Source organism: Caretta caretta, chromosome 2 (genome assembly GCF_965140235.1).
Source record: "Caretta caretta isolate rCarCar2 chromosome 2, rCarCar1.hap1, whole genome shotgun sequence".
In the NCBI taxonomy this organism is placed as follows: Eukaryota; Metazoa; Chordata; order Testudines; family Cheloniidae; genus Caretta; species Caretta caretta.
This window is the reverse complement of record NC_134207.1, coordinates 261,871,148-261,888,751: the sequence shown is the minus strand read 5'-3', so window position 1 is coordinate 261,888,751 and position 17,604 is coordinate 261,871,148. Positions and strand designations below refer to the sequence as shown.

General features: G+C 45.6%; 1 protein-coding gene across 8 annotated transcripts in view; it reads right to left on the bottom strand.

The window, feature by feature from the left end:
- NKTR (natural killer cell triggering receptor) overlaps window positions 1-1,006 on the bottom strand; it is an 82,943-nt gene extending 81,937 nt beyond the window's left edge. For all 8 annotated transcript variants that reach the window (XM_048837416.2, XM_048837418.2, XM_048837417.2 and 5 more), the window contains exon 1: window positions 928-1,006. The gene's annotated coding sequence lies outside the window, so the exon portion shown is untranslated. The remainder of the gene's footprint in view (window positions 1-927) is intronic.
- Between the last annotated feature and the right edge of the window lie 16,598 nt (window positions 1,007-17,604).

Below are 17,604 nucleotides of genomic sequence, written 5' to 3'. Positions count from 1 at the left end.
CCTCCACGCACGCCCTGCCCCCGCAGGGCTCGTTTTCCTCCTCTTCCAACACCCGGCCCGACAGCGCCCCCCGGGCAGACAGCGCCCCCGCCCCCAGAAGGGACGGAAACAACGACAGTGTCACCGCCGCACGCCCCCTCCCCTCCCCTCCCAGCAGTGGGGACCCGCCCCTCGATAAAGGTTTACTGGGAACCACAACGAGCACCTCCCCCTGGCGGGGGGGGGGGGAGGCCCCTGAGCCCTGCCCCAGCCCACCCCAGTGAATGAGAAGCGGGGAGCAGGCACCGCTTGGCCAATGCGAATTGGGTGGCGGCGAAGACCCTCGACTCCTGCCCCCACGTCACGGGAAGTAGCTTGGGGGGATCCTGCTCCCACGTCGGCGCTGACATTGTGGAGGAAGAGTGAGGGGCTCCGGCTGCTGCCCCCGCCTCCTTCCCCGGGAGTTGGGGATGGGGGAGAGCAGGAAGCTGGGGGCCGAGAGGGGGGACGGTATGCTCCTGCTGCCCCACCCCCACTTCGGGGAAGTTTGGGTGCCTGTGTGTGTGTCGGGGGGGGGGGCAGGGGAAGCTCTTCCCCGGCTGCTCCCTCCGGGGGAGTGAAGAACCAGACCCTTTCCTGCTCTCACACCCCTTAGGGGGATCCGGGGGGGAGCGAGCCCCTGCCTTGCTGCCCCCCCCCCGGCCATGGGAACATGTGTGGAGCTGGAGAAGACCCCGCCCCCGACAGTCATGGGGGGGCACTTTCCTGCTGTCTCCCCCTCACAAGAAGGGGGAGCGAGGACCCCACCCTCCGTGGTGACTAGAAGGGCGACCCCGTGGGAACTAACAGGCCTCCCGAGCCCCACCAGCAATTAGGGGGGTGACCCCGTGGGAACTAGGAGGTCTCCCCTCCCCATTAGGGGGAGATTAGCCGCAGCTGCGTCCTTACCTGGCCTCTCCTTCGCTTTGTTTCCCTTCCCCGGTTCCTCCCCCCGCCCGTGTGAGGAGCCCCAGCCGGAGCCACCGGCCCCAAACGTCATTAACGGGCTGACTCCCCTCCCCTCTCCCGCGCGTCCCCGCCCCCTTCCTTCTTCACGTGCGCGGCGCTCGCTACCGCGCCCGGCCTGCCTGCGCACGCGCCCGGGGCCAGAGGCAAGCTCGCGCTTCGCCCCCCCCCCCGGGGCCCCGCCCCTCGCCGCGCGCGCGCCTCGGCCCAAGGGTCGCTCCCGCCCCTGCGGGGAGCAGTGGCAGGGCCGGGGGCGAGAAGCAGTAAAGGGAGATGGCGTGGCTGGGGGCAGGTTTCCTAAGCGCCCCTCCCCTGGTGCAGACTCGCCGCCCCTTCTCGTGCCCCACCTCTTCCCCCGGCCTGGGCTCCTTCTCCTCGCCTACAAACACAACCCCTTCTTTCCACCCCCACTTTTGGGGGAAATTGGGGGGCAATGAGCTTATGATCCTTCTCTGCGCCCTCCCCCCTTGGGGGGAAATTTGGATGTGGGGGGTAAGATTCTTCCCTGTTGCCCCTTCTCTGTGGGAGCGAGGGTGGAGGGCCCACACCCTTTATGGGCATTTGGGGGGAGTGATCGCCCTGCCCTGCTGCCCCCTCCTTACGGGAAGGTGCAGGGGGTGGCCCCCGCCTCCCCCTCAGTGGTGGCTGGAAGGGCACATCACCCCCACTGGGAACTTGGGGGTGCCTGGGGGAACTGGCAGGCCATCCTCCCCTTGCCCATTGGGTGGGGGTAGCAATAGCTGCGATCTTACCTGGCAGCCCCTATCATTTTGTTCCCTTTCCTCCTCCCCCTCCCCTCACCCCCGAAGCGGCCCCATAAACGCCAGTAACTGCTTGATGGATCAGCAAAGCAGGGACTGCAAATCCCCTCAGCAAAGGAGGGTCTGTGTTTCCCGCCAGCCTAGGGTGACCAGATGTCCCGTTTTTATAGGGACAGTCCCGTTTTTGGGGACTTTTTCTTATATAGGTGCCTATTGCCCCCTGTCCCTTTTTTCACAGTTGCTATCTGGTCAACCTACACCAGCCCCTTCCCTGTTACACATCCCTTTCCCCTGGCCAAGGGAAGGGTAAGGTCCTGAACCCTGGCGCAGCTGGGCTCTGTTGGGTGTGAGAGCCATAGGGCAGCATGGAGCTGTAGAGAAACCCTGGGGACTGTGGACAAAGCTGCATGTGGACCAGGGTGTGTTTGACTGCAGGCCATCACAGCCACGTACAGGTCTGTGTGGGTCTTATGGGGGAGCAGCAGCAGCTGGGCAGGGAAGCACTGCAAAGGACCCAAAGCAGAGACACTAAAGCCTGGCTTGGAAACCCACAAACGTTGAATAGAGACTGGACTGGAGAGGATACCCCAAGCTCTAGGCCTGGAGAGCCCTGACTCTCCCTTGGGCTGGCCTGAGCCCAGTCTGGAATTGTTCTTGCTCACTTTGAACTGTAGCTGTTTAAACCTCTGTATCTGGGGTGTCTGCAACGTTCCCTGTCCTGCCACCCCTAGTAAAAACCTTTCCTTCAGCCATGTGTCTGAGTGATAATTGGGATCCACCAGGGCTAGTGTCTGTAAGACCAAGCTGCTGAACCACCTGCAGTGTTTGCCTCCAAGACGCAATACACTGGGCATACTACTGACACTCTAGGGCGTTGGGGTACAGAGTAACCCCAATAATTACAGCTGGCTGATTTACTGTCCTCTTCCCATTCCCATGCAACCCTGCACTGCCAGGCTCACCCCTCCCCCTCCGCCTCCCCTCCTCTCCCCCCCCGCCTCCCGCTGGTCCAGCCTTCTCTCTCGGGCACTGCACTAGCTACTTTGCCCAGCAGCCCTCCCCCGCCCATGAGACACATGTACATAGAGACAGAGTAAAGCCTGTACTTTGCCCCCCTCTCCCTCCATTTTGTCCGTGCCCCAGGCCAAGGGTCAGTCCTGTATCCCCAGCTATTACCACTCTGTTTCAATTCACACTAATGGCGGGGAGGGGAGAGGAGGGAGAGTGTGACATTCCCCTCTGGTTCTATCCGGCCTGGTGATCTGCTAGGTCACTCCAATTCTTGACTCTGGGAGCTAGCCTTACCCTGCTCTGCTATGAGAACCCCCACTCCTGGGCTGGTCACGCACAGCCTCTGACATGTAAGCTGCTCCCAGCTACTTGCAACTGAATGACACTAGCCAATATCTCCGGTCCCAGACACAACCCTAGGAACCTCCATCTTGCAGTGTCCAGTTATGTCTGCTGGACACTGTAAGCTTATGAGTTTGTCAATTCAGCAAAAAAATTGATATGTACCAGGCTTGTTATCCCCAGGGGAGTCTCTACCATGCTTCAAACCAAACACACGGCTTCAGGTAGAATAAACAAATTTATTAACTTTGAAAGATAGATTTTAAGTTATTATAAGTCAAAGAATAACAAGTCAGATTTGGTCAAATGAAATAAAAACAAAATGCATTCTAAGCTGATCTTAACACTTTCAATATCCTTACAAACTTAGATGCTTCTCACCACAGGCTGGCTGGTTGCTCTTTAGTCAGGCTCTCCCCTTTGATCAGCACTTCAGTTGCTTGGTGTGGTCCAGCCTGTAGATGGAGGTGGAAGAGAGAGGAAGAGCACAGCAAACATCTCTTCCTTTTATCAGGTCCTTTCCTCCCTCTTGGCTTTGCCCCACAACCTGTTCAGAGTCAGGTGAGCATTACTGAGTCTCTCCAAGTAAGGTTGAGCAATTCCCCTGGTATGGCCTCATGCAGGTGAGTCATTGCATTGTAGCTCCCTTGCTGGACAATGGCTGTTGATGGGTTGTTTGACACCTGGCCTGGGCTTTGGTTACTTTCCTTGCTGTTGCCTTTGGGGACCTAATATCTGGCTGATTCCCCCAATTTACAGCATGTTTTAGTGATAACCATACTACACAATTCTCATAACTTCATATGCATTAATGATATACATCTATGGATAGAGAAATTACTTTTAGCAGATCATAACCTTTCCCGTGATACCTTACAAGGCGTGCTTTATACGTAAGATCACAATTATATGAAAATGAGGAATAGGGAGATTACAGCATGCTCCCCCAAGGTATAGAATGTCACAGGGAGTTCTTCAGATTATTAAACAGGTTCCTAGCTAGTTCCCCTCCCCCCTTCCCCGCCATCCTCAAGGGAGGCCAGGAAGCACATGGGATTGTCTTTCCTTCTTAAACTTATTAGCAAATTAAGTACCACCACAAATCTCCCTGAAATTAATTTGAAAACGTTGGTCAGTATGATGCTCACTAGAGAATTAACAGTAGATCTGGGAAGAGGACACATGCATGCAGTGTCATGAAACGTGTCATTTCCTCTCATCCATTGCAAGGGACTTTTCCCCTAAATGAGTGGGCTGCCACTGTTGCCTGCGTGAGGATCATGCCTTGTTGGTGTAAAATAGAGCCAGTTGAGTCCCTTATTCTTTGTCTATGGCTGTTTATTTGGGAAGAATAAGCACTTTTACAAATCATTACCATCCGTGCACCAAAAATACAGCATTGTTAACAGTTGCCCTGAATGTATCATTGCTTGTATTGTTCCTAAGGTTTTCCTATGAGATCTATGATCTTGTCAATGAGGGGAGAGGGGAGGGTGAGTTGTACCAACATAGCTGTACGTGTGCAAAGCTCTGTGTAAGTGCTCTGCACAAGTACAAGATGAAGCTTCTACTGATGCACCTTATTCCAGTAGGTTACAAGCCCTGTTTTATACCAAAAACACTGTGTTCACGTTAGGGATTTGACTGGTGTAGTTACACCAGTGCAAGTTTCCCGAGTCTAGACAGGCCCTACGTTTATATACTATGCTGTTACTAAACCCCACTGCCAACTCTTATCTTCTTAGTCCTCTCTTTGTGTGTTCCCGTATCAGCCCACTCATACGTCCAGAAAGAGCTGCTTCATAATGGGAATGCTCAGAGACTAAATGTAGGTATAAGCAGAGACTCCCATATTTATTCCATCATTTCATCTGTACAGTCACATGCATCACAGTATCTTGATTCTTATTCTTACAGTGACCAACACCTTGTATTGCACCCAGAAAGAAGTAACCAAGGCAGAGCTCTGAGCACTGATGAAATATACTCACAGTAATAACCACACCATCTGAGAGGTGAGCTTTTGCCTTCGCACTTGGTGACCCCCTTCCATATGCTCTTCAAAGGTAGCACAAATGAGAGCCCATTGTAGAATCTAGCCTGGAGATGAGAACTGTTTTGAAGTTCACATTGGGGAGGAGGGTTCAGAAATCTCCTAGCAACTTTAGATAACAAACATACTAGGAGTGAACAGTGGCAAGATGGAAACAAAAAGATACTTTAGAAGTCAAAAATAAAAGTGTGACAGAATTTGTTGGATTTTGGTTATGTACAGGCTTTATGGCCTTCATCACTATTTCTGAGCACCTCACTAAACAAAAAATCAGATTTTTTCATCTTGACTCATGTTTAGTGATACATTACTATGCACTGTAGTCCCACTGGGGATTCAATTGTTGTGTACTTTTACAGGTTTGTAAGACCATTGGGGCTACTTGCAAAGTATCATTTCACTAAACATGAGTAAATATGATAAATCTGGCCCTAATGGATCTATCTGCACAACAACCCCAGTGAGGGTAGGGAAGCAATATTACCCCAGTATTATAGATGGAGAACTGAGATACAGAGTGATTAAATGCCTTGCCCCAGGTAACACAGGAAGTCTGTGGCTGAACCAGGATCGGAACCCCGATCACTTTGCTTTCCTTTATCTTCCTAAAGTAACAAACATCACTGGGTATTATTCTTTTCTTCATAACTGAAGTACATCTGTACTAATTCATTTCTCCCTTCCTACATTATCTGATCTTCCAATTTTATTCGAACTTGAAGTCTTGGCTAAGAGCAAACAAACAAATTAAAAACACACACATAAAAGACTTGGAAATATGCTAATTATTCTTAATGCAGGTAGCAAAGGATTTCCAGCCATTAAAAAAAAAAAATGTCAAGCCCCAATTACTTGAATAAAGAACTAAATTAAGAAGGTCTGGTGCTCTGAGAAATGAACTCTCATAATCAAATCTAGGACAGAAGCTGATAAATATGCAGCTCAGTGGAGGAAAATATGTTACATGAAGAAAAAAGTTTGCTAAGCAGTTTTGAGGCCATTATTTTGAACCAGATCATGAAATATGTACACCAGTTGCAAATAAGTATTTGTTCATGTTATTCCAATGCTAGATGCTACTGCAGATGCTGCTTTAGTTGAATTAGGGTCTGATCCTGTGCCCACTGAAATTAGTAACAAAGCCCGGGGCCCTATTGATTTCAATGAGCACAGGGCCAGGCTCCTAGAGGAAGAGAGTACACTCAGTGGTTCATCTCTACAGATAAGGCTGCATAATTGTCTGTGTAATAAATCTTGTTTTTGTTTGTCATAAATTCCTGAAACATTAAATTTCTGGTTGAAATTTTCCAGGCTTAGGCCCCAGTCCTGCAAACACCCATGCACAAGAGTAGTCCCACTGGCAAATGTGCTTGAAGGTGAATTTTTTTGAGAGATTGAACAAACTCGGTTCAGCTATTTTTGAGAAATGGAGTGTGCAAAAATTACACTTTCCCCATTATAATACATACCTTTCCACCATTTATTGAACAGCTGTGCAGCCAAAACAGCTGGAGTTAGAAGGTTTAAATTTGAAAGCTATTCCTCATTGTAGGAAGTGCCTTTGATCTGGTGACCATTGATTTAGATATGACCCCAGGAGGGTAGCTAAACAGTTTTAGCTTCTGGAATTTTTTCCATCTTTTTGGAAATTTTGTACAAAAAAAGCATTGTGTTAAATTTAAAAAGAACAGCAACTTGTCAAATAGTGCTTGCTCTTAAATTTTCCATTGCAGTTAGATAACTTTACTGAATTATATGTGGTATTACACAGACTTCTCTGAGCCTACTGTGCTTGTGGTTTGTTTATTGGATGCCGCATAATGATCCATATAGAATTTGCACTTGGAGTGCTTCTTAGCTACACAGGGCAGACAAGGAAATGTTTGGACATGGCCTTACAATACCTGAAATGTATCTGTGTAGGGCCCAAATCACATATATGAGGCTGGTTCATAACTGCATATTCTGTAGCTGCTCTATACATAAAAGGCCAGATTCTCATCTGATATCAATCAATATAGCTTCATTGAATTCAGTGGAACTAAGTCGATCTGCACCAAGTGAGGAACTGACCTAGAACTCTCAGTGAGGCCCAGTGAAAGTACAGAATACCAAGGAGAGAACATACCGGACAATAGGAGTAGAAGTTTCATAGCTAAATCTGAAAACTTGCATAACAAAGAAGATCAAAGCAGAATTCAGTGTGTTGCCCTGAATTGTTTAGTCATGCAAAAACAGTTTTTTAATTTCTTCTTTCTGGAATGATAATATTGCAGTGCAGAATAACTTAAAAAGTACTTTAATTAGCAAATGCTTCGCTACTGAGCAAACAAGCAGTTAAGAGCAAAAAGCCAGCAGGCAGTTATCCATTAAGCAAATTCAAACAATGAAAAGGAACTTAATTAAAAATATCCTTGCCAGCTCTTGTTTTAGGAGTTCAGAATTTTAAAGGAAACTAAATGACTTTGGGGTTGGCTCTTTCTTTCTTTCATACGGCAATTTGAAAAGCAACATTAAAAGTCAACATCCAGGTTTATCATCTAATCTGTTTCAGAGTAGCAGCCGTGTTAGTCTGTATTCGCAAAAAGAAAAGGAGTACTTGTGGCAATGAAGTGAGCTGTAGCTCACGAAAGCTTATGCTCAAATAAATTTGTTAGTCTCTAAGGTGCCACAAGTACTCCTTTTCTTTCATCTAATCTGCGGTTTCTGTTGGCATGGAATGAATCAAGGCTGTCCATCCAGACAAGGATCTTAGAGTTCACTAGATGTTCCATGGTTTGGATGTCTTCTCCACATTGTCATATTCAGCTGTCCTTCATTTTCCATTTGTGTAGTAGGTAATTATATTGGCTATCCTCACCTGGTTTAGCCCACTCATTGAAGCAGTTTACCAGGGTGTGGCCACTGTCCTATGCGAACAGCTACTTGGAGCCACAGGTGAGAGCTGGGTGTAGGTGAGGGCCAAAGCAGATGAACTAATCCCTAAGGAGCATGACAGGTTCCTCCAACAGAGGTGCTACCTTTTCCGCATATCCCCCATATACCTCATACACCATGAGGGCAGCCGATGGGTCTTTTGCCCTTAGCGAGATAGGGAAACTGCCTTTTTCTAGCATGTGAAGACTGTTCTGGTAGACAGGGTGGGGGAAATCAATTTGTGATTCAATGGCCATGTAGGTGGTTCAGCAACATGCTGTGGCGCGTGTAGAGCATGACAAGGCATGGAAGATGTCCTGGTCACCCACTGCAGCTAAGGAAGTCCCCAGCCATAACGATTCTTCATGCTGCTGGAATCTGACTTCCACAGCCGAGAGAGTGTGCAACGGTTTTCTCACTCAAAAGTTTCCTGCACAGATTTTCTCCCAACTCTCATCCCATTAACATCTTATCAAATCTCATCATCATTATCATTTTATCATTAATTCAAGTCCTGTGGCGATGGGGGCCTAGAAAAGCAACAGATGAAGATGAACTGGCAGTTGTAGCCACAATCCTGCACGTAGGCGGCCTTAGGCCATTCAGCTCTGTCCCCGGGGCAGCAGAGACGTTCATCAGCATCCTAGATTACTGAGCAGCCCTTTTTAGGATAGCACTGCTCACCTTTTTTAAGGGACGGGCCTAGAAAAGGTGCCCAAAACATTGCCTGCCCCATAACATCTGGCCAGACTACCATGGCTGGCAGATCATCCTACAGCAGTTGAAAAACAATAAAGAAGAACGGTTTCAGAGTAACAGCCGTGTTAGTCTGTATTCGCAAAAAGAAAAGGAGTACTTGTGGCACCTTAGAGACTAACCAATTTATTTGAGCATAAGCTTTCGTGAGCTACAGCTCACTTCATCGGATGCATACTGTGGAAACTGCAGAAGACATTATATACACAGAGACCATGAAACAATACCTCCTCCCACCCCACTCTCCTGCTGGTAATAGCTTATCTAAGGGAGAGTGATCACTTTAGATAAGCTATTACCAGCAGGAGAGTGGGATGGGAGGAGGTATTGTTTCATGGTCTCTGTTTATATAATGTCTTCTGCAGTTTCCACAGTATGCATCCGATGAAGTGAGCTGTAGCTCACGAAAGCTTATGCTCAGATAAATTGGTTAGTCTCTAAGGTGCCACAAGTACTCCTTTTCTTTTTTTAATAAAGAAGAAAAGACTCACTCTGGGAGCATGGAATGTCCACACTCTTGTGGATGGAGGCAATGCACAAAGGCCTGAGAGAAGAACAGCTCTTGTCTCCAGAGAACTTGTCCACTATAATATTGATATTGCTGCACTGCAAGAGACTAGATTGGCCAGAGAAGTTTCCATCAGTGAGCTAGGAAGCAATTAAAATTTCTTTTGGAAAGAAAAAGCAGAGGATGAAGAAAGGATCCATGGAGTCAGATTTTCAATAAGACCTTCACTTCTGAAACAACTTCCTGACCTGTCTATTGGCCTGAACGAATGGCTCATGAAACTTCGCTTTCCCCTGAATCCTCTACGGCATGTCACTATCATCAGTGCCTGTGCACCTACACTGTCCAGCACAGAGGAAAGCAAGGAGCAATTCTACTCTGACCTGGACTCCATCATCAGATCAACTCCTGCATATGACAAGCTCATCCTGCTGGGAGACTTTAACACTAGGATTGGTAGAGACAGTAGTGACTGGAGAGGCGTGATAGGATGAAATGGAGTGGGAGAGATAAACAGCAATGGACTCCTCCTCTTGCGTAAATGTGTAGAACACAGTCTGCTCATCACTAACACTATCTTTAGGCACCCACACTCCAACCAATGGCACTTGATTGACTATGTTATCACCTGCCAATGAGACATCCGCGATGTCAGAATTACCAGAGCTATATTTGGTGTGAAATGCTGGACAGACCACAAATTGGTAAGAGCAATGCTGAACCTGCATATAGACTCTTCACAGCACATGTGTCCCAAACTTAATAGAACAGCCTTCAGCATAGCAAAGCTCAAGCACTCCAACTATCAGGCACACTTTCAGCAGTCACTTGATGACAAGCTTCTTTCATGCCTGCCAATCACCGGCAACCCAACAGAAAAATGGAAATAGCTGAAACGTGATTATTGACACAGCTAAATCAGTTCTGGGGCCAAAGAAAAGGATACACCAGGATGGTTTGATGAGAACAACAAGGACATCTCCAAACTCCTAAGTGACAAGAAGAAAGCATTTGGTGAATAGCAGAATAAACTCACTTCCATCTCACAGAAAGATAGGTTTAAGTACTACAGTGCAAAGCCTAGTCTGAACTAAGGAGAATGCAGTTTGAGTGGTGGAAGAGAAAAGCTGCAGAAGTCCAGCATTACACAGAAAAAAACAATGCAAAGATGTTCTTTGACTCTCTCAGAGCAGTCTACGGACCATCTAATTCTGGCACAGCCCTCTTGAAGTCAGCACATGACACAACCCTCATCAAAGACAAGGAGGGAATCATATGGAGATGGGCTGAACACTTCAATAGTCTACTCAATAGATATCCACGGTCGATCAGCATGTCCTTGATCATTTACCTGAGAAACCCATCAAAGAGGATCTTGATCTCCCTCCATCAGTTGAAGAAGTTATAAAAGCCATCAAAAAACTGAACTCTGGCAAAGCATCTGGAAAGAATGATATTCCAGCAGAATTGTATAAAGGATCAGGCCCAAAGGCTATTGAGGTGTTTCATGACATCTTGAGTAGCATTTAGGAGGAAGAAGAAATGCCACAGGACTTCAAAGATGCTATTATTGTATCACTGTTCAAAAACAAATGCAGCAAAGCTAACTGTGGAAAGTACAGAGGCATTGTTCTCCTCTGTACAGCAGGCAAAATTCTAGCTCACATTCTACTGAACAGACTCATCGCAAACATATCTGAGGAGATTCTGCCAGAAGTGCAGTGTGGTTTCAGACCAGGTCATAGTACTATGGACATGATCTTTGTCATAAGGGAGCTCCAGAAAAAATGTTTAGAGCAGAACATGGACCTCTATGCAGTTTTCATCGATTTGACCAAAGCTTTTGATATGGTCAACAGAGAGGGTCTATGGGCTATTCTACATAAACTGGGCTGCCCAAGAAGATTCATACAAATCATCCATCTGTTCCACAGTGACTTTTCTGATGCATTCAAAATCTTGAATGGAGAGAAGCAAGGCTGCATACTTGCTCCAGTGCTGTTCAACTTGTTCTTTGCCTGTGTCCTCAGACACGCAACAAGGGACTTGGATCAGGGGATATACATCCACTACCGACTCAATGGCTCCCTCTTTGAGCTTCAAAGACTCAGTGCTAAGACCAAGACACTGGAGAGATTTCTCGTCGAGGCACTTTTTGCGGATGACTGCACCTTGATGGCCCATAGACATGACGACCTTCAGGTCATCGTTGATAGATTTTCTAAAGTATCCCAGCTCTTTGGCCTCACCATCAGCCTTGGGAAGACAGAGGTCTTGTTCCAACCAGTACCTCATTCCAATGCCCCAGTGCCAGCCCTCTTCATCCAAGGCACACAGTTTAAAATGTAAATCAGTTCAAGTATTTGGGCAGTACCATCTCGAGTGACGGTTCCCTTGATAAGGAAATTTCCTCCAGAATTAGTAAAGCCAGCCAGGCCCTTGGCCGACTCCGAACAAAAGTTCTTAACTGACACAACATCTGTCTCTCCACCAAATTGAAGATCTACAGTGCTGTGCTTCTAAGTTCTCTCCTGTATGGATCTGAGATGTGGACTTTTTATAGATGTCACACTAAACAGCTTGAGCAATTTCACATGCGCTCCCCTCCGCTCAGTAACGAGCATTCGTTGGCAGGACAGAGTGACCAATATTAAGGTCCTTGAGAGAGGAAACTCAACAAAATGTTATGGAGAGCACAACTTACGTGGACCTGACATGTCATCAGAATGGAAGACCACCATCTCCTAAAATAGATCCTGTATGGGGAGCTGAGTCAGGGCAAAAGAAAGAAGGGTTGTCCATATAAGCACTTCAAAGATAATCTGAAGAGCAGTCTCCAGTGGCCTGGCATCAATCTGAAAGAACTTGAGCAAATGGCTCAGAACAGGACTCACTGGCGGTCTCTGACAAGATCAGCATGTGACAAGTTTGAGCAGGATCGACAAAATCATCTCCAGGCTGCACGTGAAAGGCACCACAGATCTGCATCCTCAAACATCATAGATATAGACTTCCCATGCCCTCAGTGCGGCTGACTCTGTGCATCAGGGTTCGGACTGCGGAGTCATTTGCGTAGCCATATATGAGAACTGCGACAATATCAGCAGCAGCAGCAGCGATGGACTACCAACAACAGTAGGTAATTGCAGCATCTGTACGAGGTTCTGATGTGGTTCTCTATGATCCATATTTTACATGGCTTGGTGAAGCCAGGTGGTTGGTCTATAGGATCTGTGATCAGGTCTTGATTCTTGACCCTGCTGTTTTCCTGCAGTCTCCATCTCTTGTCTTTTGATAGTTGTTCTAAGGTTTTAAGAGCTCTGGCTGCTAACTAGACTGGACTTAAGGTGGCATCACAGAAGTGGTCAGATATCTTTGTAGATGGGCACATCCTGGTTCATTATCTCACAGTCATATTCTCATATTATTGCTGCTTCTCTTCTGAGGGATGGTTGCAAGATATGTATGAGGATGGGAAGTCAAATTGCCAGTATAGACCATGTCATATACAATTGTCATAGTAGTGTCCAGTTGGATGTGGACAAGTTTAATACGTATGCTACCTGCTCATACTGGCATGCAATATTCATCTACTGAGAAGACAAGGGCCAATGTGGTTGTCCACAAGGTGTGAGTATCTGGTCCTCAACTGGTACGAGCTAATTTGTGGATAATATTGTTCCTAACCTTTATGTTGGTGGTGGTCTTCGTTATATGTTGGCTACAAGCCAACTTTTCCAAGATATTTTTGGAAATCCTCATGCCCACATCCCTAAAGAGCAATCCAGGTTTAGACCAGAACAAAGCACCTGTGATTAGATAATTGCACCGATGACCCATACCAAAACCGGCTATCAAGGTGGGCTCAAAACAGTTGCAGCGTATGTGGACCTGTCCTTGGCATATGACTCAGTTTGGCAGAACAGCCTGTTTCTGAAGGTGTTGAAAATAGTGTGGTGCAGAACAACATTGCTCCTACTGACAGTTATGCTCACCAACCACAAGTTTTGTGTACATTTAACAGACCTGCAAGTCTTGTCTATTGAATAATGGGCTCCCACAGGGACCTGTCTTGGCACCATCACTATTTAATATTTATATCAGCGAGCTGGGAATGGAAACTTGGATATGCAGATGATTTTATGCTCGCCATCCCAGCGAGCACTTTCACCCAAGAGGAATGCATCATCACAGAAGATCTGAAAAAAACTGGAGGAATGCGTTGGTTATTGTGATTCCAACCAAACCCTCAAAAAACAGCTGTCTCCACATTCCACCTGAGCAACCAAGATGCAGAAAGGCACTTGAATGTCACCTTCAGTGACACCAAACTTGGGGTTGGTAAGAGAAAATAAAATCTGTCAACCCTAGGCAGCTGATTCAAATCAAGCTCAAGTGTCTGTAAGTTATTACTGACAACTATTCAGTGGACTGTATAACATGAGTTTGCTGGTCTTTCCCCAGATCTTAGTGGACAATTGTTCATGTCACAAAAACCATTACCACCATGGCCACTAATTGGGAATCACAGAAGAGAGAGAGAATAGAAACAATAATGCTATCTGATATCAGGAGGCTATGTCAGGGCTGAAGCACTTTTATGGGGGAAGCTCGCATTGTTGTTGCCCTTGCTTTTACTGTCCTGTGGATGAACAGATCAAAAGAGAGATTATTTTATACAATATATAATTAACCTGTGAAACTCAGTGCCACAGGATATTATGAAGATTAATAACTTTAAACCTGTGGGAGTGATGTGTGCCACAGAGCGACAACACAAGTGAGCATTAATTTATTCTCAAAACAGGATTAGACAGTTTGTCTCATTGTTTCCTTGAATTCCCCAATCTGTCTCTTTATGTCCAGCTGTTGTCTCTTTTCTTATATTTAGAGTGTAAGATTTTTGAGCAAGGGACCATCTTTTGGTTCTCTGTTTGTACAGCACCTAGCACAATGGGGTCCGGGTTCATGTAAAGACAGAAGACAACTTTGGTTCCTATCCAAGTCAGGGACATGAGGTTCAGACAAAATCCATCCAGACTTCCCTATCATGGTGTTTTTCCCCACTGAAAAGTTGTGGTATCCCAGAACACATACTTTGTTTCTGAGCCGTACCACCTTTTCACTCTCTTTGACTAGTTGAACCCAATCTCTCTTGCTTGTGGTCAAGTTCATCTTGCCAAGAATTCACAGAACCATCTGTAAACCATTTGTTTACAGCAGGCTGTGTTTATTTTATTTCCTCCTTGTGTTGCCATCTTCACTCTGGGATACTGCTGTTTATATGTCCCACTCTCTATTGTATGCATGCTTTTAACATACACCAACTCTTTAGGAATCCCTGTCCATCTAGGAATAGCAGTTATAATTGGCACAGTTGAATTATTAATTTCACGTGGTGCCTAGTGTCCAGGACCTTTAGCCTTGCAAATTTTCTTCTCCATTATTATCAATTATTAATCAGTGTGCTGTGTAACAGTCTTGTCCATTCCCCCCCTCTTTATTTCTCCTATTCCCTGAGTTATTGCAAAACAAATTTAGCGCCATATATGCTGCAAGCAATTTATTGAGAAACATTATTATTATTCAGTGAAACAAGTACAGTATTTACAGATATATTAATAATGTCTGCAAGATTCCATAGGGAGATTCCCAGCTCCAGTGCCACCCAGTACGGTTCCCACTGGGTCCCTCTTGCCTCTACAGTTTCTGTGTCTATGAAATATGCCTCCCACCAGATCCTGGCATAATCAAATGTGTGCCTTATAATTTAACTGAATCATTTCTTACATGGGGCCAGGCAGGTTGCAAGCAATGTGTAGTTTGTAAAATTTAAAATATGTGGGAGTTGTATCCATTTTACATCTTCCACCCCTGTTTCCTGGATGTATAAAAATAACACGTTCTGGCAATGGAGTCACTGGACATAAAGGAAGTGTGTAATATTTATGGTGGTCAATGGCAGGGGTACTCATTTCAGGTTGGGACGTGAGATGGGCCTACAAGGAGAGAGCTTGCCCAAGAAGTAGGGGAGAGACTGGCAGGCCCTCAGGGAAGATGGGGCTATGCCCAGTTGAAACTGGGGTGAAGACTGCATGAGTTTGTGTTTTGTTTTGAAAGACTTTGTGTTGGACTACTGGGAGAGACACTGAACTAGAGGGCCATTGGGCACCTGAGGAATAAATAAATGAGACCCTTCTGGGCATTGTTTGAATTCCTTTTTGAGTCTGAGTTTGCTTGAGGAGCCACATGGCTCCACAGAGATGTCTGGTCATGAGGGGGCGCTCTGATGGCAGCCAACCCTGCTACAAGTCCAAAAAGAGGTGGCTGAAGAGATCTCCAGCCCGCTGATGTTAATTTTTAATAAACCTTCGAATACAGGAGAAATTCCAACAGACTGGAAGAGTTCTAATGTTGTGCTTATATTCAAAAAGAGCAAGCAAGATGACCTGGATAACTATTGGTTGGCTAGGTTGACATCAATCACAGACACAATAATGGAAGAACTGATACAGGATCCAAGTGATAAAGAGTTAAAGGATAGGAATATAATTAATGCCAGTCAACATGGTTTTATGAAAAATAGATTTTGTCACACAAACCTGATTTCATTCTTTGGTGAGATTACAAGTTTGATTGAAAAAGAACAGCACAGATGTGATATACTTAGAGTTTTGTAAGTCATTTGACTTAGTATTGCATGACATTCTGATACAAAAGTTAGCCCTATACAATATCAGTAAAGTTAAATGGATTAAAAATGGGCTAACTGACAGCTCAGAAAGTAGTCCTCAGTGGGGAATCATAATCGAATGAGGGTGTTTTTAGCGGCGTTCCACAGGTATTGTGGAAGGTATTTAGTGGTGTTCCACTAGGTCAAAGACTGGCAGAATGGTAAGTAATGATGAATACAGGTCAGTCATACAGAGCGATCTGAATCACTTGATAAGCTGGGCCCATTCAAACAAAATGCATTTTCATAAACCCAGTGCAAACCTATACATCTAGGAACAAGGAAAGCAGGTCATATCTACAGAATGGGTGACTGTATCCCGTAAAGCAGAAACTATTAAAAGGATTTAGGGTTCATAGTGGACAAGCAACTGAACATGAGCACCCGGTGTTATACTGTGGCAAAAAGGGCTAATGCGATCCTTGGATGTATAAGCAGGGGATCAGGGAGTAGAAACGGGGATGTGATTGTACCTCTGTAGATGGCATGGGTGAGACTGATACTGGATTACTGCGTACCATTCTGGAGTCCACATTTTAAAAAGGATGTTGAGAAATTAGAGATGGTACAGAAAACAGCCACAAAAACGATTCAAAGACTGTAGAAGAAGACTTACTGTGAGATGCTTAAAGAGCTTAACCTACAGGTCATCAGAAAGAAGACTGAGATGTGACTTGATGGTATACCTTCAGGGGGAAAGTACTGGGTACTAAAGAGCAATTTAACATAGCAGAGAAAGGCAGAACAAGAACTGATGGCTGGGAGATGAAGCCAGACAAATTCAAATCAGAAATAAAGCACCATTTTTTAACAGTGAGGATGATTAACCATTGAAACAAACTCCTAAGGGAAGTGATGGTTTCTCCATCTCTTGATATCTTGAAGTCAAGCCTTGATTCCTTTCTGGGAGATATGCTTTAGCCAAACCCAAGTTATTGGGCTCAATATAGGGGTAACTGGGCAAAAGTTGTTAGCCTGTGATAGGAGGTCAAACTAGATGACCTATTAGACTCTTCTGGCCTTGTACATTCGTAGATGCATAGAGTTTGACTGGCACTACTGCAATAAATAAATAATAATTGGATGTAATTATCCACAGATCAAAGAACAAGTTGATATCCGCCAGCAATACCTTCCAGCATAACAATACCCTGCCCCATCTCAAGTTCTGCCCATCCTACCAAGAGAGTTTCAAATGTTGGCACCAGAGTGACATCTCCCAGACAGGAAAAAAATAATAATAATGATGCATGAGGGGGGAGACACATACATGCAAGAGCCCCTGGCATGATGGATCAGGGGAAAAGAGTTGCAGGGAGACTCTGAACTAGAGAAGGAGGGGAGGGTCGCATACAGAGAGCTTCTGGGGGGAATGGAGGAATACTAGAAGCTCATGGCATGTGCAGTGAACTTGTCCAACAGAAGCAGTGAAGTGTGCAACCATTTGACAGTAGTAGTTATCATTATTAATAATAATAATATGAATAAATAAGACTAGTGTTTAATTATGATCAGTTTGTTGTATGCTCCTATTGTTGTT